The following is a 26,437-nucleotide window of genomic DNA, read 5'->3' as shown; positions in this document are numbered from 1 at the left end:
ACCTTGTCAGTGATCAGCATAGGAGGTTACTTCCTCAAAATGTGGAAAAGATGATGTTCATTAAAATGAATTACAAATTCCACGAGGAAGACATCTACCAACAATTACATAAAAAAATGACAGAGGTGCCTATGGTGGATTCAAGCGGGGTCAAATTAATATTGTGTGAAGGAGAGGATGTACACAGTGATGGGGATGACGAGGATGAGGATGAGGACAACTTGTAATGTAAAGCCAGTTTGTGTATGGGATCAGCTTGTTTTATGGGGGGCACAAACAAAACAATAATTTCAGCCACAATTGGCAGTCCTTGTCACTGAAATTATTGGTTTGTTAAACTGTCCTGTTTTATATACAACATAGGGGTGGGTGGGAGTGCCCAAGGACTATTCCATCTTGCACCTTTCTCCTTTCCACTATGTGCTGGTTGGGGCATTGCTGCCTGACATGTTAAATTAATGTTATGGTTGGTTTAGGAACCAATGAATTGTTTTTAAATTAATTTATGATCAATTTAACAGCCAGGGGCTGCACCCAATGAATTGTTTTTAAATTAATTTATGATCAATTTAACAGCCAGGGGCTGCACCCAATTAATTGTTGTTTAATTAATTTATGATCAATTTTACACCTGGCTGTCACTGTCATAGGCGTAGATGTGCAGGGGTGCTGTGTTCCTGTCTGTTGAGGGGCTGCTGCCCAAAATAATAAATAAACCAATTTGTTTGTGTGCATGTCAGCCACACCTGTCATTGGCATAGCTGCGCAGGGGTGCTGTGCTGCTGTCTGTCAAGGGGCTGCATGAATATTGCAATGAAAACTTGTTTTTTTTAAGTTATTGAGTTACAAAATGTTTTTTTTTTTAATCTTATTCATAGCAGAAATGTTATCCTAACAGCTCATAAAGTTATATGCTCTAAAAAAACTAAAGCCTATATTTGTAAAAAACTAAAGCCTAATTCTGCCAAAAGAGAGACTGACACCACAGCTAAACATAAAAGTCACCTTTTGGATGTGAATTGTCTAATTTGCATGGGGAAAACCCAACCCTCAGATGAGATGGATCTCAGCCAGTGGACAACATTGAAATCACCATTAAAAAGTCTCAATGGAAGACTACAGTGTGGAGAATCTTTCTTCACAGTCAGGAGAGGCCTCAGAGAACATGTAAAAAAATGCTCTAGGTGTTGAACTTCAAGGAATTTCTCCATCATGTTCTGCAGTGTGGAAAGGTTTCATTCACATGTTTTCTATAAAGCAGTTCAAAGTTACAGCCTTCAAAGTGTCTGGTAATTCCTGGCAAAGGTGGGTGTTATAGCCAAAGATTATTATAAGCAAAGGATTCATCTGTCCAGAATCTGTCTGGGAATTCATGGATCGTATTTGGCCTGAATGCACTAAGACATCCAGTGAATCACAAACTGAAATATGGAATAGTAAGCACAGACAATATGGAGGCCTTTGTTATTCCGCTGCCTGCATGCCAACCATTACCACCCAGACTACACCCACTGGGGGGAGAAGGTCTTGATAATGACCATCCCCATCTGTTGCTAGGCCTTCTTCCAAACCATCCATCCTGGACTTCCTGTCCAAAAAGGGTAAGCAGGGTACAGAAAGAGGAGCTAGATGTTCCCAATTACATTTTTTTTCTTCTATCATAGTTGATGTAGAGAGATAAGAGCTTCAGATGTTGGACTTGGAACAGGGGCTCCCACCTCTTTGGTTTCCGTCCAGAGAACAGAGCTCTGTTCCTCAGGAACTGTCTATGCCTGAGCTGATAGGTAGGTAGTCTCTGTCTGTTGGTAAACATCCTTCAGGAGATGGCAACCCAGAATAACAACAACTATAATGTGTCCACTGATAATAACCAGCCTGATCCCTTAACAGCAACATACCCCATATGGCCAACTCATAACATGACACCCAGTTTGCAGCCTCCTCTTCCTTATGACACTAATCCAGTTGCCATGGTTGATCAATCAGCCATGTGTGGTCTAACCAATTTTTTGGCCTTTTACATTCATTCACATATCTAAGAGAAGTGGACAGTGGGAACAATGGCAATTTGAAGGCCACTAACTAACTCTGTGTTTTTAATGTCCCTGTACAGGTTGGGAAATTCCGTTACAGAACAGATGGTTTGCAAAGGATTATTTAAGTCAATTGTCTATTTATTTTTGGAAAGCACGCTTCCTGGTCCCCTTCTGGGATGAAAAAATCAACTTCCAGCAAGCAGGCATGGCATAGACACAACGTAATACTTAAACCTTAGGTCTGAAATGTTCCGCTTGTTCACAATATATCTCATATGGTTAAGTGGACTGTGGGAACAACGGCAGTTTGAAGGCCACTAACTAACTATGTTTTTGTTTTATGCTACGCTATAAGTTGGGAAATGCCTTTATAGAAGATTTGCAAAGCATTATTTAAGTGAATTGTTTATTTATTTTTGGAAATCACGCTTCCTGGTCCCCTTGTGAGCTGTGAGGTGGTCAAAATTGACTGGAAATGAGTGGAAATAAATGTTATTGAGGTTATTAATACTGTAGGAACAAAAAAGGCCCATTTTATGTGATTTTAGCAGTTTTTTTTTTTAAGAAAAAAATCCAGATCCAAAACCAAAACCAAAACACGAAAACAAAACACGGATGTGAGGTTTGGCAAAACCAATCCAGATCCAAAACTAGGGGAGAGCCAGATCCAAAACCAAAACCAAAACACATCTCTAGTGAGTATGTGTGAATGTGTATGTACTGTATAAAATAAAACTATACTGTCATGGTGTATGTGTATTCTGTTTATTTAAACATTTCTTTACAGGTGAACTACAGGTACCAGTGGGCCCTTAATGCCCCGCATGCTGGTACTTGTGGTTCTCCAAGTACCAGAGGCTTGCTGGGACCTGCAGTTCTACTGTACAGATAATGTTTACACTTATCTGTTTGTACACTACACTTACACTATCAACCCACCACCCACGGGTGGCGGGGATAGCCCCCATCTATCAGCCTAGGCCAGGGTGTCCTGGAAAGGGGGACCCCTTTATTGGGGGTTCCCCAACTCCCCAGGGATCCCTGGCCTGGGCTGACTAGCGGTCATGGGTAATGTTTCGGTTGGAGTACTCAGGGGTAGGGTTTCATAGGCAAACGCGCAGGGGGGTTTCCATCTGCCTGGAAACCCCCCACCCCAACCCACACCATGACCACAATAGAAATAGTAATGTAATAGAATTTTACTATTGCTGTATGTTCTTCACAGTATCACAAATGAAATAATTAGCGCATTTTTTCCCCTGTAATTCCAGGAGCAGATCTGAGCCCAGTGCTGGTTGTGATAAGTACAGGAGGAACCCTACGCAATTCTTTCCCTGTACTTACACAACCAGGACTGGCTTTGCAAAGTCCGGGGCTGGTTGTGTATTTAGGGGGGAACCCCTCATAATTTTTTTTTTAAAACATTAACTCATTACAAGCTTTTTACAGTAAGATACATGCATGCATCTCACTGATGTATGCATGTATCTGTGTGAAATTGAACTGTTCATGCTGAAGATGAAGCAGTTCTTTTCATTTGAAGCTTTGAAGTTCATTTTGGAGTGGGATTTGCTGTTCGTTTTAGACATGAACATGCAAAATCGAACAGCAAAATTGCAAATTGAGTTGAAAATCGAAAGCAAAATCCATTATTAGTAAATTTGAGATTTGCTAAGAAATTTTGCTGTTCAAGTTCAGGGCCCGATTCAGACCCACTCGCTGGATGCGTTCGCACATAGCCAGCTGATATTTGCAATCTGCGCATGCGTATAAGACACAGTGTGCGTCCGCGAACCAGTCACTGAGATGGCGAAGCAATCGCCTCTTATGCACAGGCTCCTCGCTAAAATGAGTGACAGGACGAGACGTTTGTGGGTGGTGACATGGGATGGTCGATGGAAACGGGGGTGTGGTAGTGCGAACGCAGGCATGTTTGTGCATCTGAACACCATTTCTGGGGTGTACATAATTAAGACACATCGGCAGCATACACATCATATGGCTGAATTACACACTGCAGCACTCGCAGTGCTTGCCGTAGGGTATGGTCAGCTACAAGTGCTGCGTATGGGTCCGATGTTACTCGATGTTAGCGATTGTTTCATACACTTCCTGTAGATGACAAGTGTTACTAAGGGAAAGTGGGCGTCTTGTGACAGGCTGGTGGGCATCTAAATACATACCGCGATCACACACAAAGACATAATGGGCGTGCTAATGTCTTGCTGTGCGATCGCGGGATTTGCATACTTTGCCTGCGTGCGAACGCATCTAGCGAGGGGGTCTGAATCGGGCCCTCAATTCGATCTCAGGAGTTTTCAGAGATTCATAAAAATTAATCTCAAATCGAACCATAGTAAATATACCCCCAGGTTACCTTCTTTTATTGCACCATAGTCCAGTTTTGATGCTCATGTGCCCATGGTGTGCACTTTTACCAATGGACAGGGGTTACCACGTGTAATTAGCCCCATATGCAGCAAGCTGTGATGCACTGTGTGTTCTGACACCCATCATTGCCAGCATTACGTTTTCCAGCAATTTGAGCTACAGTAGCTATTCTGTGGGATAGGACCAGATGGGCTAGCCTTCACTCCCCACATGCATCAATGAGCTTGGGCATCCATGACCCTGTTATTTTGGAGATGCTCTAACCCTAACCATCTAACCATCACAATTTGGCCCTTGTCAATGTCGTTACGCTTGCTTACTTGTCCTGCTTCCAACACATCCACGTCAAGAAGAATATTCACTTGTTGCCTTTATATGATACATAAAATTTCAGCTGTTTCCACCCTAAATGGTGACACTTTGTTATGAGATTTGCAAATGAGTCTGAAAGGTTTTAATGCTGTATTAGTCACTACTCTCTCAACCCAAAGACAATGTCAATAGTTATTGCACATTCTCTGTGCCCGCAGATAAAACAATCACAGTGAAACGTGCTTTGGCATTTACTGTATGTTACGTCTTTGCTGTTACCATTCCAATACAGATGAAGAATTAGGCTTTATATAATAGGGTCAGAAGCTGTTAGTGGTGGCCACAGAGGGAAAATATAAGCGTATTTACAGCTTGACATGTACAATTTAATCACTAGATCTGATCAGGGATCAGGGAGCCGTTATCAGATAATTTTCTACATAGTCTGTTATGACCTTTTCTCTGTAACTGTGTCTATTATTTTGAAATCACTTGAGTTAAGGAAATTATTGTTCACTCGTGGAGAATTGTCCCTTTCTTTTTATTGCTGTAGCAAATAAGCAAACAAACAATATCTGATACATTGGGGTATATTTACTAAAGGTCGATTTTGATTGATTTAAAATAGATGAAAATCGATCAACTTCGACATTGTGTTTTTGGGGCTAAGGGCCTGATTCAGAGCTGAATGCTCTGACCAGAGTGCTCGCTCTGAATCAGGGCCCTCCTCCATGAAAATGGAGCGGCCTCCTGGATGCTCGTATAGCTGTGGGTGACCACCCACAGCTATAGCGAGCGTCCATGATGATGGTCGCGATGGTCTTGACCATCGCGACCATCGGACTTGCGATGGAGTCTCCCTGCCACAAGCCCTGGAGTGATTTTGGCTCTATCAGAGCCAAAATCACTCCTACTGACATCACTAGTGATGTCAGTGGGGCCGGCTTCAGACGGTAGGCATTCCCTCCATCGTGCGCATGCGCAGTGGGGAACATTGACCCGCTTGCGAGCGTACTGCCGCTCGCGAGCGGGTCTGAATGACCCCCTAAGTCCCACATTTACTAATATTTAAAAAAACAAATAAAAAATTTACTGATAGTAAATGTGTAATCAATTAAAATTGACCTTTAGTAAATATAACCCAATGTGTCACGATTAACCACAGTAACAACTGGAAGGAAAAGATTAACACAGTAACTAAACTTATTTTATAAGCTGTTTGTGTGGAGATCAGATACAGCCATGATATTATCACTGAAATCTGGAGAATTTATGGCCAGAAATACCACACACCTTCTGATATACAGTAATAAGATATTATATAACCCCTTTGCATTACAGAGGAGGCAGAGGGGACAGCTAGGATGTAGCTTCCTCTCATCTAAATCCATGTGTGAGTTATTGCACTGTATTAATTAGGGAATTCTTACCAATATTATTATATTTATAATCTTAATCTTTGCTACTAAATACCATGTTCGGAAGCCCTAAGGGGTCGATTCAGACCCGGATGCTAAGCTGCGCTCTCTCGCTGCCAAAAGGGTCCGGTTATGCAAATTCTACGATTGCACTGTCTGGTGTAAGGACGCCCTCTATGTCTTAGAGAGCGACAGCAGAATGAGCGCACGCTGGTATAAAGACGCCCACTTTTTTTTCTTAGCACACGTCATCTCCAGGAAGTGTATAATTAATCTGAACCATTGAGAACCATCGGAGCTGCACGCAGTGCTTGAGGTAACTCCTACCCCAACGCAAGCACTGCGATCACTGCAGGCTGAAATTCAACCAAGTGACGTGTACAATGACGCTTCCATGCTAATTATGCACACCCATGCTAATTATGCACACCCATAAAACTCCGTTTTGACGCCCAGACACGCCTGCGTTCACAGCACCACTCCCCCATTCACAAGCACCTTCCTCTGTTACCACCCACAAACGGCACTATCTGTCACTCAAAGTAGCGCTCAGTCTTTGTGTTGACTGTGCACGATTCACGATCGCATTGACTGGTTCGCGCACGTGCAGTGCGATGCATACGCATGCGCAGACGGACAACAATCGCCCCCAGGGCGTGCATCCGCAGCTTAACGTCCGGGTCTGAATCGGGCCCTTAGTCCCTTCCATATATAAAACAAATGACTGATTGTAATACTTGAGTTACAGTATGTATCTATGTGTGTATGGGATAAACAATTTCAGTGTTAAGCACAATCAAAGTTCTTTGTAGCAACTTATTCTAATACACAATTATAATTTTAGTTTCAAAATAAGTTAAGTCTCCAGCAAATTGGCATTTTAAATTTTTTTTTACAAAATTGACATTTGTAAATTTAGAAAATGAAAAGGTCGATTACCAGATTTTCAGGGCTAGATTAAGGATAAGACGTTCTTGGGGCTGAAAATGATCAGGGACCTATTGTGAGAAGCGGAGGTGATCTGACCAGTCCTATGTGGGTGTGACCATGCTATGTGGGCGTGTACACCTAATAGACTATCACCTGCAGCAGGAGATGTAGCAAGCCTTGGAGAGAGATCACGTAGAGAAGTTGCCCAAAGCAACCAATCAGCTTCTAACTAGAGTGCACGGACCCTATGTTTTGTTTTTGGCTATAAATCTTCTTTGAATTTTGTTTTTTGCAAAACTGCCCTTAAATGTTTTGATTTTGGTTTTGGATTTCTTTAGAAATGTATAGAAACACATAAATCATGTAATTTGGCCCTGTTTTTGTTCCTACAGTATTATTAACATCAATAACATTAATATCTCTCATTTGCATTTCCTTCCCTCGCTTCTACCACCATATACAGCTTGCAACCTTTGGGTTCTGCCAAACTGTTGCTTTTTTGAACATTATGACTGCTGATGCAGCAATGTTTGTATAAAATTTCCATGTTCTGTAATGTTCTTTATTTTATATCACTTCCGTTCCTGGTTTTGTTCACACTGTTTCTGTTTTTGTACTTTGTAAGGCACTGTGGTTCCTCGTGGCACCATATAAAAAAATAAAGAATAATAATAATAATAATAATAATAATAATAATAATAATAATAATTTCCAGTCATTTCCAGTCAATTTTGACCACCTCACAGGTCACAATATTGTTTTCACCCATATTGGCCAAAGACTGCAGTGAGCTGGCTGGCTAGACTAAGTGACAGAGCAGAGGCAAAAACACATGACAGTTTAAAAGAATATTGCACATCTAGGAAACATAATGGCACTGAAGTGGCCAACAGGATAGCAGATTAATATAAAACATACAACGCTATAGAATGTTTTCATTAATCAAGAACTAGATCAGAGGCCTGAGGCCAGCAAAGGAATATGGAAGTGGAGTATTTATGTAGTAGAAGCAAGGTAAATAATTGATTGATTGATTACTAACAGTCATAATTATAAAGAAAATTAAATTGGAGACATGGAACAAACTATTAAAAAAACACAAGCATCCAAATGTAAGTTTTCTAATGCAATTGCAAACGGATCCAGGCAGCAAATTATAGGAGTCAGGACAATACAATAGATTCAAATTGCCTTGCAAGAGTCAGAAGACTGTAAACAATGCCCAAGTAAAGTCCAATCCATAATAAAATGAATAGTGGTGCTGAATGGAATTGTCCTTGAGTCTTCTCTAGTATGTATTATATTAAAAGAGACATGCACAGTTTAACAAGCCAGCAACAGGGAGTGCCACTTTTGTGGCTGAAGTGCTTGGTTTGTTTGGGCCCCCACAAAAAAAATATCTTGGTGGTTTGGTTTAAAGTGCCTAACAGTGTCGTTAATCATCCTCACAGTTGGAAGATGTCATCAACCTCATAATTATCCTCTTCATTGTTGTTGTAATTATAATTAGGTCTTATAGAAGTTTCTATTTGTTGTAATTTGCAGCAAAGGTCTTCCTTGTTGAATTTGTAGTTCATTTTGATGAACATTTCTAGATTATTTGGAAGCAGCCTCCTATGCCAAATGTTCACAAAGTTCCCATCTATAGTAACACTCTTTCCAAGTACTCGCTGGAGGGTTGGTAGCTTAAGTACACCAAAGCTAATTTGTACAAGGGGCTCCAATTTGCCTTTATTTTCCTCGTAGTATTCAAAGGGACTGTGTGAGATGCTAATTTGTGCATTATCATTAAAGTAATCCTCCACCATTCTATTCATGTTTACTGTATCAGATGGAGTCAAGGTAGAGGTGTTAGCAAATGTGGGCAATTCTTTTAAGCCTGACCAGATGTTATAATATTGTTTCACTCTGAGTTGACTCATCTTCATCATCAGTGGTCTCTTGGAAAAGGTCAGTTTTCTCCTGGCAGCAGCATTTGCAGAGAAGCTGAAGCAGGAGACATCGTCATGTCATGTGACACTTCAGCTGACAACTTGCTCGCAATAAGCTCTTTGCATCTCTTAAAATCTGTGTCATTTTGAAAAAAAGACATTACAAAGGATTACCTAGGATCAAGCATGGTTGCCAAAAAGTAGTGATATTGCAAACCCTTTAGTCCTTACAAAGTGAATATAGAACTTGATCTACAAGTCAGACATACTTAGCGGAATTGCTTTGTTTAATCTCCTCCTTCAGCATCTCCAGCTATTTTACCACTAGTTTAATTAAGTGTATGACTTGACTCAGACTCGTAGTGTCTGAACTGACTTCATTGGTTACAATTTCAAATGGTTTCAGTAGTTTGCATTAAACTGAGAGTAGTCTCCAGTGTGCTGCAGTAAGGTGGTAACCTGTCCCCCTCTCCCTATGTCATGGCTAGATGTGTACGTTTGGATGGCTTGTTGCAGTTATAAATGTAGAATTCCACCCGGTTACTATCTCTTTCTTTAGATGGTGGCATGGCAAATGTAACTTTTCTTGCAGTTGCTGCCATGTTCTACATGCGTTTGGTCATTTGCTGAATGCTAAAAATGCCCAGAAATGTTTCATGCCACAGCCAGCATCTCCTGCAGAGACCTGTCAATTTTTAAGAAAATCTAAACCACCAAATACATTGTGTGCGCAAAGCATGGTAGGTTTTGAAATTTACCCACTTGTAATGCTTGTAGAATGTTACTGCGTTATCAGAAATTACAAATCCTGAGAAGAGTCCTAGCAGGGAAAGCCCTTTTCTTTCACATCCCTGAGATTGTCCAACAGATTGACACTGGTAAGCCTAGTAATGAAGCCAGTGTTGCAAAGAGTAGCCAGCGTTGTATGTTAGATACTGCTGCTGCTTCTGAAGGCTATACACAAACCCAGTGGACTGTCACATTCATGTAATCTTTAGTTTGACCAGTACCGATTGTCCACAAATCTGTAGTTAAGTGTATAGTCAGTACAATGTGCCTCCTGGTACAGGTGAGAAAATGCTGTTCTGGCAAAATGGAATTGAGATAGAATTTGGTAGCGTGGGCACATGACCTCAACTAATCATTTAAAAAAGATGCATTGATAGAAGATATTGGCTGCACAGCTAATGCTATCAAAATCCATCATGGAATCACGTAATCCGCTGTGTAACAGGATGGTGGCTGTCATAATTGGTCCAACTTTCAAATGATTGATTCACAGACAATTGTTGTTTAAAACTGCTAGTCTTCCTGGTCCCCTTCTGTGATGAAGATTCAACCCCAGCAGCAGCAGCTCTAGAGCGCAAGAAATCTTCTTGGGTATACTAGATAGGGGAGGAGTCATTTAGCCTTTGCAAATTGCATGCAGGAGGACTACCTCCAATCGCTAATGAGAAGATTGATGTTGGCATCGGAGATTGCATGTACTGGGATCTATCCATACTGCTGGTAGCTAATGCTGGACTGCATGTTATTATTTTACAGGATTTTTCAGATTTTGGTAAATAATTAGCATGAAATAACAGGGAGGATGTGTCTAGATGGTTAATGACCCTACCTCTACTTACTTTGGTACTACAAAGGGAACAGATGCCTTGACAAATGTTGTCAGGATTTGGGTAATAAAAATACCACCAAAAAGAGGTGACTTTTAGGTCTTATGCACAGGCATGCCAATGCGCTTCTTATCACTGGCATGGAGTGCTGCCACTGCTGACTGACTTACAGATGTGTCCTCCTGTATAATTGCGCCACGTGACCGGGTGCACACGCTTCATTTGCACCCATGATCCATGGGATTGCATGGTGTGAATGTAGCTGCAGCATTGCATAGCATGGCGCACGCGTGTGTGGCAAATCACATGGAGCGATGCGTGCACATGTTTATTGCACAAGTGGACACATCTGTACTTTGACACAAACAACATCCACCTCCTGAATGTTATCAACTTCTTGTCCAACACATTCATCATCAACATCCTCATTAGTGTCAGATACATAAATATCCCCTTTATCCTGTTGCACTTCCAAAGTAGCATCCTCTATTTTTATATCACCATCATTTACTTTTACTGCTACTCATCCTCACATTTGCAGAGGGCGCAAAAATGGTCAAAGGAGGCTTCTCTACTACAGTAATGTCAGACTCACACATAGCACTCTTGGACACCCTTAAGCTTTTCACACATCTAAAGATTATATGTCCAACCAGCCAACTAGTTGATTGGTAGGAATGAAAATCTGGTAAGGAATGGGAGTAACTGATGATCAACAATTTGCTCCTAAATGCCAAAAAATAGATGAAAATGGTCGTTCAGACAAGTTTGTCAAATGTTTGATCTAAACAATTTGTTCAAACAAAGGTTTTTGTTCATTTTCCGGCATTTGGGAGCAAGTTGCTGATTGTCATTTGCTTTCATACCTTACCAGATTTAAATTCCAACCAATCAACTAGTTGGCTGGTTGGACAGATAATCTTTAGATGTGTGGCCAGCTTTAGAGCACACAGTAGTTTGTTCTTCAACCTTAGTTGTGCACTGATTTACCGGTTTTAACACTGACACATCTAAGGGTATATTTACTAATGGTCGATTTAAAATTTAAAATCAATCAAAATCTATCAAATTCGATGTTGTGTTTCTGGGGCTAAATCACACATTTACTAACAGACATTTTATGATTGGTTTTTTTAAGTATTAGAATATTAAATGATTGATCAAAATCAATTAAATTCAACCTTTAGTAGATATACCCCCTAGACTCAGTCACAGTTGCATGCAAGGTTACAGAAGATGCCTGACTGTGGGCCTGATTCAGCAAGGAATGCACGGATGCAGACACACGCAATCGGCCGATGTTCGCAGTCTGCGCATGCATCTGGGTCACAGTGCGCGCGCGCGAACCGCTCACTGTATCCGCAAAAGTGAGCACAGTGATTACGCAAACTCAGGGAAAAGCGATTGACAGGAAGTGCCGTTTGTGGGTGGGGGATGGTCGGGCGAACGCAGGTGTGCCTGTGCGTTGGGACGCCATGTTAGGGGCATGCATAAATTAACCACTGCTGTGCCGCACGCAGTGATGAGACACACAGTAAGTTGTCAAGATCCTGCGCGAGGTCTGGTCAACCACTATTATGCAAATGCGGTTGATGGTTCTCGATGACACCAATGTTTATGTTATCTTGCATACTCATCAGGCTCTGAGTAAAGGGAGATGGGCGGCTTAATATAGGGCTGGGCATCTGCATCTTGTGCTGCTGTCTCCATGCGTATGCATTTATTAGCATAACCTCGCAGCGGCTGGGTACATGCATCTGCTAGAGTGTGTTCCTTGCTGAATAAGGCCCTGTGTTTGACCGTGGTTTTCACAATAGGCCTTTAAATGCATGAAAGAGTAGTAGCAGGACCACCACTCACAAAAAAGTCCTCCGAGCCTTTCCTTGTCACTGCATGTGGTATATGGTATGTTGCCAATTTTAAATTTTGTTTCAGGCAATACCTTTTCCCACTTTAGTTAGAGGTGAAGTTTTCTTTAAGATTGCAAAATTCTGTTTAGATTTGAGGTGCCCTTTCAACCTTCTTTCCCTTTGATCTCCTTTAGTAGATGTTGAAAAAGTACTATGACTGCCAGTACTAGTAGTTGGTTGCTTCTGCTCTTCTATGAACTGATCCATGACTGATTTAAAAATGTTTTCACCAGGATAGGAGTAAAAGTGATATAGCGGCCGATCCGACGGTTTGAACGATATCGCTACTATATCGTTCCGTGTGTGGGCATGATATCGCCTGCTGCGTGCTCCCATGGGGTCATCCGTTGCTCCTCCAGATCTTACTGCATGTTCATTTGATCTGGGGTATAGACGAACAATCCCATGCAGTGTTATATGGGTGGGGGAGGGGGTGCCGGCATATTGGGTGTTAAGCCAAAGGATCGCTCTGTGTGTGGGGAGCGTCTGATATGTCGGTCGTCGCATCGCAAGGTGCATATCGCACCGTGTATGGGGTCCTTTAGGCTACTGCTGTTGAACATAACTGACACATTACCAGGGGAACATTCAATGAGATAGGGGAAGGTGGATCTGTTACCTTTATCTTGCAGTTGTATTAAAAGACTGGAGAATTTTTTTGACACCTGCAAAACAAATTGCAATTTTTGGGGTGCAGCTGATGGGGACACGACAACAACCCCTAAGTAAAGTAAAATTTACGCTGCCTTTAAAAAACACACTATGCAAATTTTTTAATTTGATTATAAAAGACTGGCTGTTTTTTTACACACCAGGAAAATAAAATGTGGTATCCAAGTCTCTCTCCTCTGTTCTTATCTCTTATAGATCAAGATACTCTGTATGGTTAACATGTAGCATGTGAGGTAGGATCTATGGACCTCATCGGTCCATCTCACATCACTGGTGGTCTAATTATCAAACTATTGGCTTATCATGTATATTGTTTGTTTACACATGTATACATTTATGTTTTTTCCTTTGTCCTTTTTGGGTCATATTTTTGAATATTGTTTTCTCTGTTTATGTATTCATCTATTTATCGCTCCATGCTATATGTATTGTCTTTTCTCCTCTATTGTTTAGAATATTTGGAATATATCTAATGCAGCCCTAAATATAGTTTTTTTTCCTGAGTATTCTTCTTTCTTCCCCCCCCCTCCCTTATGCTGAATAAGAGTGGTATATACTTTATGGAAAGGGTAAGTCAGTGTTATAGCTAAACTGACCTATTGAACTATACATGGGTTCCTGTGAGATATATATATATATATATATATATTTATATTTATAGATATATAGATTTATAGATATTTATAAGGAAAATAAGAAATATGTCTGTCATAAACATTTGGCTATATGTTTCTTGAGATATACTAATAGGCCATTTTTCTTTATGTCTACCTGCTTTATCTATATCAGTCTGTTAGGCTGTTGATATGAAAAATACATATCTGGGTGAGGTTGGAAGAAAAAATATATAACTTTATTTATAATTAAGTTTTTTAAGACTTATAAATATATAGATCTCGAGTGATGACATGTATTTGTACAGGTACTAAAATAAAATATTTTTGGCTATATTGCACTGCGATTTATAACATAATAAAAATTTCTAGCATCACAAAGAAACACCGTTATTGGACTTGACACAGATTGGGGGTAGTATAGACAGAACCTCAAAATACGGTGAAGCGGCACATATATATTTGTATAATGAGGTTGGGTTGTAATCATTAAAAATCAAAGTGTTGAAATCAGGCTTCTTAGCACTATACTGAGAAGTGGAGCTATATCAGCTGTGTCTAAGCTGCAGTGCTAACAAAGGCATATCTAATGGATTTCCTAGGAGAAGGATGTAGCGCATTTGAGAAGACGCATGTACAGTACAGAGCGCACAATAAAACAACTGTTACTAATTAAACGGCGTGTCAGTACTTATAGAGGCTGCCACAATCAGGTGACATATTTTCTAAGGAAGCTGCTGGCGGGCTTGAGAGGCAGAGAAACGCGTAACAAGTGCCCATCTGTGGAGAGGCTGAATATACACGGGTCGGTACTGGACAGTGTGGTTCCCTGGTTCAACTTACTGCATTCAGCAATACAATTTGCCAGTTAAAGACCATTGTGATCCGGTAAAAACCTGTGGTTTCTGGACTAAGATCTTTAAAAACACAAGGGATACCACCTGGGATTGAGTTTTTGGGATAAGAATTCACTATGCATGCATGCTGTTTAAGTCTAAGTCTCCCGACTACCCAAGCCTAAGAAAATCCACAGTCTTGCTATTTTTAAGACCAAAATATTTTTTTGTTTGGACTATTTTTTTGCTGCAAGCTCCAAATGCAGTTTATTATCCCAGCCTTTTAAAAGTGCCTGTTTGAAGCATTCTAGGCACAAGGATACTTTGTTACGGATGTATTGAGACAATATACATTTTTTTCTCTACAAAAAGATACTAATTGCATTATTCTAAACGGTTTCATATCTTAGAATTTCTATGTTGCAAGTGTTTTAACTATATGCCATTATCTTCTACTGTGTAGAGAATATTGCTGCTACATTCATCTTTTCAGTAGGAATATAAATGCTGATATATTTGTGGTCTTGCTGACAATTACACTATATGATCATCATTTTTTTTACTGTATTGTGCTGGTGAATAGAGTTGTTTTTTTAGATTAATAAATATATTTTTTGCTGATTTCTTTTATATTGTATGTGTTTATTTATTTTATATGTTATTAAAGATCTTTTACTACTGACTAGCGCCTATCCCCTTTTTCCTTTGGAAAATAAAATGACTTCTTTACAATAATTATTTCAGAGTAAAGATGGCTGAGTTACTACCACACACAATTAGAACAGTAATATACTCTATGCTGGGTCTCAAAAACACGCTAGGTGATCTATTTACTAAGCAGTGTTAGGAGACAGAGTGAAAAGTGATAAGGTGCCAGCCAATCAGCTCCCAACTGTCATTTTTCAAACAAAGCCTGTGAGATGGCAGTTATGAGCTGATTGGCTGGTACCTTATCACTTTTCACTCTGTCTCCTAACACTGCTTAGTAAATAGACCCCTTGGTGAGTTTTTAAATTCGATTATAAAAGACTGGCTATTTTTTTTTTACATACCAGGAACAGAAAAGGTCTACTTGCAGTAATTGTTTTGGGGTGCAGATGATGGGGATACCACCACAAACAATAACAACAGCAATATATAAATGCTGCTTCTCAAAACACACACTTCTTAAAAATTCTATATAAATTAAATTAGAAAAGTCTGCAAGTTTTTTTTTCTTAGACATTGGCACTCTATTGGCGTTTTATTTTACACAGCCCACAGTCCCACACCCTCTCCCTCCACTCTCCAATGTGAAATGGCGCCTGATCACAAGGTAGGGACTCTAATATGCAATCCAAAACACGCAAGATCCAAGATTTCCAGGAAAATTATATTTTGTCTCGTTCTGAGATCCAAACTTGGTGGTATGTTCTGTTTTCTCTGAACCGAACGTGGACATCTCTCCTTCTAAAGCCGGGTACACACTGAGCGATGTGTACCGGTACGATAAGTGGGCCCAACTGGCCTACATTTGTACCTCGGGTACACATTAGATTGAGGTAATGAATGATGGAATGATCCCTCACATGCAGCAGGGCCGACCGGATGATACCGCATGCGATTGCAGGAGCGCGCATATTGGCCGTACACACTGAGCGATACGGCCGATATGTTGTTCCAATTTGGCCAGAAACTACATATCATGCTGACATTGTCTCAGTATGTACCCAGCTTAAATGTCAGTTCATAGACTGTGCTAACTAAATGACAGTTAGAAGCTGACTGGTAGTTTTGGGCAATGTCTTTGAGGTTTGATACAACTCCCCCTCTGTCTCCCTAATTACATAAAAGTTGAAGAATTGCATAATTTTATGAAGAACATAGAAATAAAAGTCTAATACTTATGCTTTATTGCCAACCTTGTTACCAACTGGGTGGCTGGTCATCATCATCATCACACTGTCATGATGATTGGCGCATTTTTTTGTGGAGGTCTGGAGCTGTAGTCCCATCCGCCCCATTGTTATCTGGCCCCACAGATTCTAATACCTTCCGTGAACACAGGCTGTTATACATAATATCAAGCAATGGTTCTCAAACTTGGTCCACAGGACCCTTAAAAGTTCACATTTTCCAAACCTCCCAAGAGTAATAGCAACTGTCCCGAGTTTGAGAACTCCTGATCTCAAGTCAAATTAATAAATACATGCAAAGTGTCTGGGGCCCCCAAGAGAAACTAAAAAAGAATTGAAGAGGCGAGTAGATTAATTATGTTATGTCTAGAAGAAACAGATATTTAGAGTTAAAAATAAATTATTAGACTAAAAAGAGACTTAAAATTGGACATAGGACCAAATTATCAGTATATAGAATACCAACAGTTTAAATTACAATTATACTATGATCTCTAAGTCATAACACCTTCTTCCATTAAAAAAAAAGTTATTTTTCAGAAAATTCTTACATACCTTCACCCACTCGCCTTACATACTGTAACAAGGAGTCATAGCGTCTTGTTGGACTTCAGTGCACCAGGCTCCACTCGTGCACTTGTTGCTAGGAGATGAGGATATTGGACTGCTACTCCGTAGGTCCTTCATTCAGATTGCTCCATCACCTCCGCCTTTCTCTGATTGATCCATTTTCTCCATTGCTGGTTCTCTGCTCTGATGCCAGTTATAGTGTCTGGAGCAGTGGTGTCAAACTCGGGCCCTCCAGCTGCAGTGGAACTACACATCCCAGCATGCACTGCCACAGTTTTGCTAATATGGCATGCTAAAACTGTGGCAGTGCATGCTGGGATGTGTAGTTCCACTGCAACTGGAAGGCCCAAGTTTGACACCTCTGGTCTAGAGTGTGTCTTCCGGTTCCTGTGTGTGGAAATCACCCTCGTGTGTTTCTTCAATCCAGCGTGTGTTCCTGCAGTGTCAATCACACTTCAGCGTCAGAGAGTGTCATCTGTTACCAGCAATAGTGGCAGTTCAGCCGTACTACAGCATCTAAGCGGTAGCTGTTACCAACATCACGGCAGTCTCAGCTGCATTATAGTGTCAGAGTGGACGGTTGCTTCTTAGTTTCTACAGTCTCAGTCGCACTTCAGTGTCAGAGAGTATCATGTTACCAGCAATAGCGGCAGCTCAGCTGCACTACAGCATCTAGCGGTAGCTGTTACCAACATCACCGCAGTCTCAGCCGCATTACAGCGTCAGAGTGGACGGTTGCTTCCAAACTTCTACAGTCTCAGTCACACGTCAGTGTCAGAGTGTATCAGCTGTTACCAGCAATAGTGTCAGCTTAGCTACACTGCAGTGGCTGAGCAGATAATTGTTACCAACTTCATGGCAGTCACTGTCATCCACCAGCAGCAAGATAGACTCTTGTTATTAAGACTTTTGCTGCAATTCAGCCAAGTACACATCAGCCCTCAAGCCTGCATCCAGCTATGTACACTTTAGCACTCAAAGGCTGCAACCAGCCTAGTACACATCAGCCCTCAAGGCTGCAACCAGCCAAATATACATCAGCCCTCAAGGCTGCAGCCAGCCAAGTACACATCAGCCCTCAATCCTGCATCCAGCTATGTACACATTAGCACTCAAAGGCTGCAACCAGCCAAGTACACATCAGCCCTCAAGGCTGCAACCAGCCAAATATACATCAGCCCTCAAGGCTGCAACCAGCCAAGTACACATCAGCCCTCAAGGCTGCAACCAGTCAAGTACACATCAGCCCTCAAGGCTGCCATGCGGCCAAAGTCGTACAGTTGGCCAGTTCTCCTCCAGTGTCCTGGGGTTCAACTACCTCTTCTGTTTGAATCTCCCCAGGGATTCATAACACATACAGTACTATTATTCTTTATTGATAAAGAATATCAATTTTGTGACTCTATTCTAACTGCTGGCACTGAGAATCTGCAAAACTAATTAAATTGTCTTTGGTGTGAGCGGATAGTGACCATTACAGCATTAACACCTTTCAGGATTATTTTCACACACCAAACTGAAGAGATACCATTTAGGCTGAAAACAGTTTATAAGAGTATTTTATGTATTTTAGGGGCAAAAGACTAATCAAACCATCTAGTAGCTAGTTTCCTCCAAAAGCTATCCTTCTGAAACTGGACTGGATAGAACCGTCCAGTCCCCCCAAGACAATTGCTGATAAGGTGAAGATGCTCATTTCATAATTAAGATATTAGAAGGGGTTTGGTACGGGGTGCCAGTGCTCAGTATCCCGGTGATCATAATCTGAAGCCAGCATCCCGGCAGGGTTAGGATACCGACATCTGTCATTCTGTACCCTAACCCTCCCCCTCTCCCTACCACTAACCTAACTCTCCCTTCCTGGTGCCTAAACCTAACCTCTCCCCTTGTGCCTAAACCTAACCTCCCCCTTCCCGCACCCTAATCCTAACCCTCCCCCCATAGGGCCTAACCCTATCTCTCCCACTAGTGCCTAACCCTAAACCCTAATACTAACCCTCCCCCTCCCCCTAACCCCACTACTTACCTTCGGGATACCAGCGCTGGGATACCGCCACCAGTATTCTAATCGCAGGCATACCCTTTGCTGGAATAGTGACCGCATCCCCTTAGAAGGAATGGAAGATGCATGATCCAATATTATACACCACATACTCAAACTTGTGCAGTTCTTCAACTTTGTTGCTTCTGTATGAGGATAATCTTACCTGCGATTTATATTTTGCTACATTGCAGTGAATATGTTAACCCTTGAAGCAGCAAGTAATTGTTGACTGTAAAAATAGATTGTAAGCTCTCAAGCGATGTCCTCCTCACACTTTGCTTTCACATTTGCATTCACTGTATTCTGTGTATATATTGTATGGTCCTATTATATGTGTGCCCTGCTTTCCCCACTGCCCAGCACTGTGGAGAATGTGGCGCCTTACAAATCTTTGAAAATAATAATAATAATAATAATAATAATAATAATAAGTGGATACCTATTTACAACTAGTTGTCATGGAACGAGTTAACACACTGCAGCACTATGCGGACATTCCTCTGCAGTAACTTATTACTATGAAGGACAAACTGCTGTACAAGGCACTTCTCTCTAATTAGCAGTTACTATATTCAGAAGGTGCACTTGGAATCTCCTTCAGCACCATCATCTTTCTTTCCCTTCTCTCTATTTTCCCCCTACTACTTTTTTATTTAAATAGGAATTATACTTGAGCATGTCTGTCGCGTCCCAGCTGTTTGTAGTGCTGACTGAGAATAGGATCTCTCGCTAGCTCTTCAGGCCTATGCTTGCCCTGATTTATCTATTTCCGAGCCAGTCAGCCGGTCTCAGAGACCCATTAACACAAATCCTTGCAAGGGATGAACTTCAATTATAACGGAGTCTGATAGCGTTCACAGACCATGGGTCTAGCACATTGTTGGATGTCCTTATTAGTGCAGCTTGAAAGTGAAAAAAAAAATATATAAAGCAATGAAAAGCATAACTGCAATATTATATATACTCCATGCTGGGTATACTAATCATGGCATGGCTTTTACAGTTTGTAGCAATATATTAGTAATATGCATGTATTTTTATGAACCCACATTACTTTTTACATTTAAAATCATATTTATAAGTAATATTTATCTATATTTTACACTTGATAAGGGCCATACTGATTAGATACACTGTATGCCTTTTGCAGAGCATATTATACATGCTTTCACTGCGCATGCTCCTGAATCAAGAGTATGAAAGTACGGGTGATACAGAGTTATCCAAATTTCAAGCACATCTCCACTTATGACTGAAGAAGCTTAAATACTGTAGGTATACTATAAACAGGGCTTTCTTACATAGGCAAGGCACAGTGGGGCATGTTGATGGAACTGCGCACTACACAGAGTAGGGTGGAAGCGTAAAATTTGATTCACAGTACACAGCAGCGAAATCCTGGGCCTCACAGCTGTATATGGTACAGAACCCTGGGATATGTTTATCATATTTGGTGTGTGTGCTCTGCAGTGGTAGTTCTATACACCAGAACATATACCAACATGATGAGATGCTATATTATTTTAAATATCAATTTTCCTGTTTAATCACACCATTGCGGAGAATGAGTTACTATTCATTCACACCATCTCAGGTTCCCTGACCTAATCAAGGGGGTTATATATTATGTGACTTTTGTAACCAGCCTACTATTGAATAAGAATAAGGGCAACATTTACTAAGTAGTGGTTTTGGCGTCATTTAGAAATGACAACGGTTTCATTGGCAATTCGGTAGCATTAACTAAAATTTGATTTTGATGTATAAAATGAAACAGCCGTCCATCCCCGGAGGTTTCTAATGACAACCTGCCATTTTGTGTTCTATTTGGCAGCGGTTTCTATTATAACCACTGCGGAATAGAACCTAAGCAAATAGAGAAGCACTGCAAAGATCACTATCATCGTTTTATTTAACAGTATAGAAATACAGATGTGTCCCGTTACACTGTTGCTGCAGTTGTGCCAAACAGTCCCTCTCGGGGCGCCAGGTCCCATGTGACTCTACTTGCACCAGGCGGCTTTTTAGCCTGAAAATGTGTCTTAGTCGCAATGTAATGTATTAAGATGCACCAGGAGACTGCACTGATTAATTTGATATGTGACACTTGTATATCTGTGTGTGAATGAGTCTGAATCTGTATAGGAAGTGCTACAATGTAGCGGGACAACTTTTTTCTACACCAAGTCCCGTTGTGCTTAATTTACAGACTCAGTTGCACACAGAGATACAAGTGTTGCATGTCAAATTAATCAGTGCAGTCTCATGGTGCATTGCATATACAGGCGTAAAAAAAGACGCTTGACAAAAGCAGAGTCGCACGGGTTCTTGTAGCTCACTCATGGTGTATTAAGGCTAGATGAATGCACAAAGTCCCCCTTTAAATATATAACTGCGCTTGCTGGAACTTGTAGGCTGTCTGTAAAGAACAATATTATTAACTATTTGTCATGATGTTGCCTGATATCGGCAACTACTCACCTCCACGCAGGTGTTCCTGAGCTTAGGTGTACAGTCGCTGGGAGTGGAGGTGAGTGGTGACTGAGATTTCTCCCCGGAGTCTGCTAGGGCTTCTGTGCGTCCTGGTTCCCAAGGTGCCGGGCATAGGTGCAGCCATGTTGGTCCATATCACCTGACTGGTATCTCCCAATGGTAGTCCTGTGGTCACTCAGCTGATCCTCTGATCCAGTGACCAGCTAACCAGGGGTATTTAGTCTGACTCCAGGAACAGGAAATTGCTTTTCAACTACGTTGTTCCAGTGACTGTGATACTCACCAGTGTTTCTTCATGTTAATTCCTCAGTGTGTTGCTTCAGCCTTCTCGCTGTTCTCCAGTGTTATTTGCATCAGCTCCCAGGCTGACTTCCAGTGTATAATTTCAGTTCTCTCACTGAACTCCAGGTCTTTACATAACAGCTCCTGTGTTGTTATTATTGTGTTGTTCAGTTCCCCAGCTGCCTCCCTGTGTTACTGGTGTCAGCTTTCATGCTATTTACTAGTTAGCTCTTAGCTGGATCCTTTACAATCCACAGTGCATCCCTGTTTTACATTTCCCTGAGCTCTCAGTGCAAGTCAGTGACTGGCTCCTTTACAATTCTCAGTGCATCCTTGTGTTACATTTCCCTGTGTTCTCAGTGCAACTCAGCGACTGGTTCCTTTACAATTCTCAGTTCATCTCTGTGTTAAATTTCCCCATGTACTCAGTGCAAGTCAGCGACTGGTTCTTTTATAATTCTCAGTGCATTCCTGTGTTACATTTCCCTGTGTTCTCAGTGCAAGTCAGCGACTGGTTCCTTTACAATTCTCAGTGCATCCTTGTGTTACATTTCCCTGTGTTCTCAGTGCAAGTCAGCGACTGGTTCCTTTACAATTCTCAGTGCATCCTTGTGTTACATTTCCCTGTGTTCTCAGTGCAAGTCAGCGACTGGTTCCTTTACAATTCTCAGTGCATCCCTGTGTTACATTTCCCTGTGGTCTCAGGAGCTACTTCAGCCCTCTCGCTAGGATGCATTCACTCGTAGTTGACCGGTCGTCACATTCTGCGAATGTGTACGCATCACAATGCGTGTGCACAAACCACAGAGAGAGGTCAGGAAGCGTACGCTTGCCCAGCATAGACAGCCCAGCTGAATGAGTGACAGGTCAAGCCATTTGTGGGTGGTGACAGGGACAGGCCACCAGAAATGGGGGAGTGGAGGTGCGAAAGCAGGCATGCCTGAGTATCCCAACACCGTTACGGAGGCGTGCATAATTAGCAGGCAGCGTCATTGTACACGTCTCCTAGTTGAAATGCACACTGAAGTGATCGCAGTGCTTGCGGCAGGGTATGGTCAACCTCAAGTGCTGTGATTGCATCCGATGGTGCTCGATGTGCCAGTGGTTTCAAGCACCTCCAGGATTTGACGTGCGCAAGTGGGCATCTAATGAATGGCTGGTGGGTGTCTGAATACACAAAGTGATCACATGCCAAGACATAGTGAGCATGCTAATGCCTTGCCGTGCGATAGCCTGCCTTGCCATCACTTAGCCGAATTTGCATATGCATCGAGCGAGCGTTCGCATCTAGCGAGAGGGTCTGAATGAGCTCCTCAGTGCAAGTCAGCGACTGGTTCCTTTACAATTCTCAGTGTATCCCTGTGTTACATTTCCCTGTGTTCTCAGTGCAAGTCAGCGACTGGTTCCTTTACAATTCTCAGTGCATCCCTGTGTTACATTTCCCTGTGTTTTTCAGTGCAAGTCAGCGACTGATCTCTACAATACTCTGTACACACCTGTGTTGACTACGCATCGAGCAAGAGTTCGCATCTAGCGAGAGGGTCTGAATGAGCTCCTCAGTGCAAATCAGCGACTGGTTCCTTTACTATTCTCAGTGCATCCCTCTGTTACATTTCCCTGTGTTCTCAGTGCAAGTCAGCGACTGGTTCCTTTACAATTCTCAGTGCATCCCTGTGTTACATTTCCTTGTGTTCTCAGTGCAAGTCCGCGACTGGTTCCTTTACAATTCTCAGTGCATCCCTGTGTTACTTTTTCCTGTGTTTCTCGGTGCAAGTCAGCGACTGGATCTCTACAATACTCTGCACACCCCTGTGTTACATTCTTTGTGTTTCTCAGAGCAAGTCGGCATCTAGTTCATATCCAGTAACCATTTCAATTCTAGTGTTTCTTAGTGTTATTACATTCCTAGGGTTTCCAGTGCTACAGTAACTCTCGTAAATATAGTTACCAGTCTTCTTGCCACTCCCAGGTACCTGTCCAGAGGGCCGCCACCTGCTCACTTGGTGCAGTGAAACCGATATCCCAACTAGAGGAGTCACTGGTGAAGACCACTAAGTGAGTTAGACTCCGCGCCTCTGGGCAGGTCTTCCCAAACCTGGGTTTGGCCACAATAGGAAGACCTAGTCACTGTCACTCTCCTAGTTGTTACCTAGCCACCCTAACCCCCTGGCTTTTTGTCCTCATCTGAGGAACTTCCCGTATGGATCATGACACTGTTTAGTTCCCATTACCACTGCACTCGCCACTATCAGGGGTCCCGACTTTTCAAGGGTTGACCAGTTTGTGGCTGGCTAACATTATGGTAAGGGGATCCCATACTGTGTGTCTCTCTGCTATAGTGTTATCCCCCCTGGCTGGTTCAGCCTGGTGCTGGCTATTGGAAAATAGGAGGAACCACATGCCGTTTATTTTTTTCACCCTATTTTCCAGTTCCAGCCCAGGCTCAGAAGTACAGGGCTGGTTATTGATTTGAGGTAGGGATGTGCAGGCTCGGTTCTACTCGGTTCCGTTCGTTTTTTTTTACCGAATCTTATTGGCTATCCAAAACTCGTGTCAGCTGAAACCCAATAAGATTCGGGAAAAAAAACCGAACGGAACCGAGTAGAACCGAGCCTGCACATCCCTAATTTGAGGGGGCACATATTTTTTTCCTTAATGTTTAACTCTTTCTATACTTTTAAACAGAATGAAACCTGTACAGATCATAGTGATCTGTTTAGTACTTAACCCAAACTCATCTTCCACTGGCAGGGCTATTGTTTGCTGGCGTATTTAAGGCGCTTTTCAAAAAACCTGCTTCATAAATCAGGGGTCTCTATTCTTTTCTATGGTCTAAAATATTTGTATACAGTAGTACTTTGATATTCAATTTTGTTCTATTATATTCTAAGGTGTGCTTTCTCTGTAGCTTTGGGCGGTTATGGCATTAGCAAATAGACGGATAGCAAAACCGCCACCAAACCGCCAGGATTTTTAACCCGCCACTTATGGGTGTGATTATTGGTTTATACACCATTCATATTTTCATATGTTCTGAGAGTTACAGATACTCAACACATTCAGGTCAATTTGTTGAACTATTTTTATTATAATTTTGTTTACAGACTTTCGTCTGATATACATTTCCCTCCTATTAGATATAATAGTATTTTAGTTAAATCGATTTACAGTATTATTGTACATTACATTAGAATTTCTCTGCGTAAATTTGTGCATGTATGACCTGATTACAATGCTGTGATTACTTTTCTTCCTCTGTTGTATATGGATATTGGGCCTCATTCAGCATGGGTCGCAAGTCAGCAATCGCATGCACCAGCTAGCTATGAAAATATGCTAATGAATGCAATCACAGTGCAATCGCAGCACTATACCAAGACGCCCACCACTGTATAAAGCTGCCCACTTCCCATTATATACATCCGCAAGTCAGCAAAAACATCGGTAACATCGTGTAACATCGGACCCATTTGCACAGTTCTGGTTGAGCTGACCCTGACTCACAAATTGCTAAACTTTCTGTTGCCATCTATACCTCTGGCTGCGTATACCATCGCAGGAGCTTAATTATGCACTCCCCTGTAACGGTGTTCAAACGTACAGGCACGCCTGCGTTCCTTCGACCACCCCCCTCTCCACCCCCAAATGGTGCTTCCTGTCAGTCACTCTGCGATGACTCTGCGTATCCACTGCGTACACTTTTGTGATCGCGCACAATGCAAATATCGAACAGGTGCATGCGTCAGCTGACTTGCGATCTAAGCTGAATGAGGCCCATTGTGCACTGCAAAGTTATGTACAATGCCTCATACAGACAGATGTATATACAGGAGCAATTATGCTTGATTTGTGCTAAACTCATCTCCAGGCACTAAATGCTCAATAAAGCAAATAAATATAGTCTGTACAAACAATTGTTTCTCTTGCTGTATTTGCGATGCTTAGTACATCCCGCCCATAGTGAGATAATGTTTTAATAACACTTTGGGGAGTTTTCAATTATGCCAGGCCGGAACTACTCAGTTAGCGGTGATTACCCTGCGCGCGAGTCCCTGCAGTCGGACTGAACCTCGCAGTTCATGGAGCTGCGAGGTAAAGTCCAAGGAAAAAACACCAATTTGGGCTCGCTCGGGGGGGGGGGAAACTAATTTATTCCGCAGTTTATGTGAAATCAGTGTGTTTCCACGCATGAGTCCTGATTTTTCGGCATGGGGAAAAGGTTATTTATTTGAATAGACTTTCCCTTAGCCACAGGGGTTTTGGCCGCCAATTATTCTGCGGCTAATTGAGGTATGTAAGGTATTATTCTGCGGCCATTTGTACGTATGTAAGAATAGAAATGTGTAAAAAAAAAAGTGTAAAGGAGCTTACCAAATGTCAGATTTATCAGATGAACGATTGAACGATTTTACCAGAGATTTGAACGATTTGAACGATTTTTGACTGCATTAAAATGAATGGAATCGTCCAAGTCTGACTGCAAACAC

This window comes from Taudactylus pleione, unplaced genomic scaffold (assembly GCF_031769625.1).
Source record: "Taudactylus pleione unplaced genomic scaffold, aTauple2 ptg000082l, whole genome shotgun sequence".
Lineage (NCBI taxonomy): Eukaryota > Metazoa > Chordata > Amphibia > Anura > Myobatrachidae > Taudactylus > Taudactylus pleione.
Note: the sequence above shows the minus strand (reverse complement) of the source record.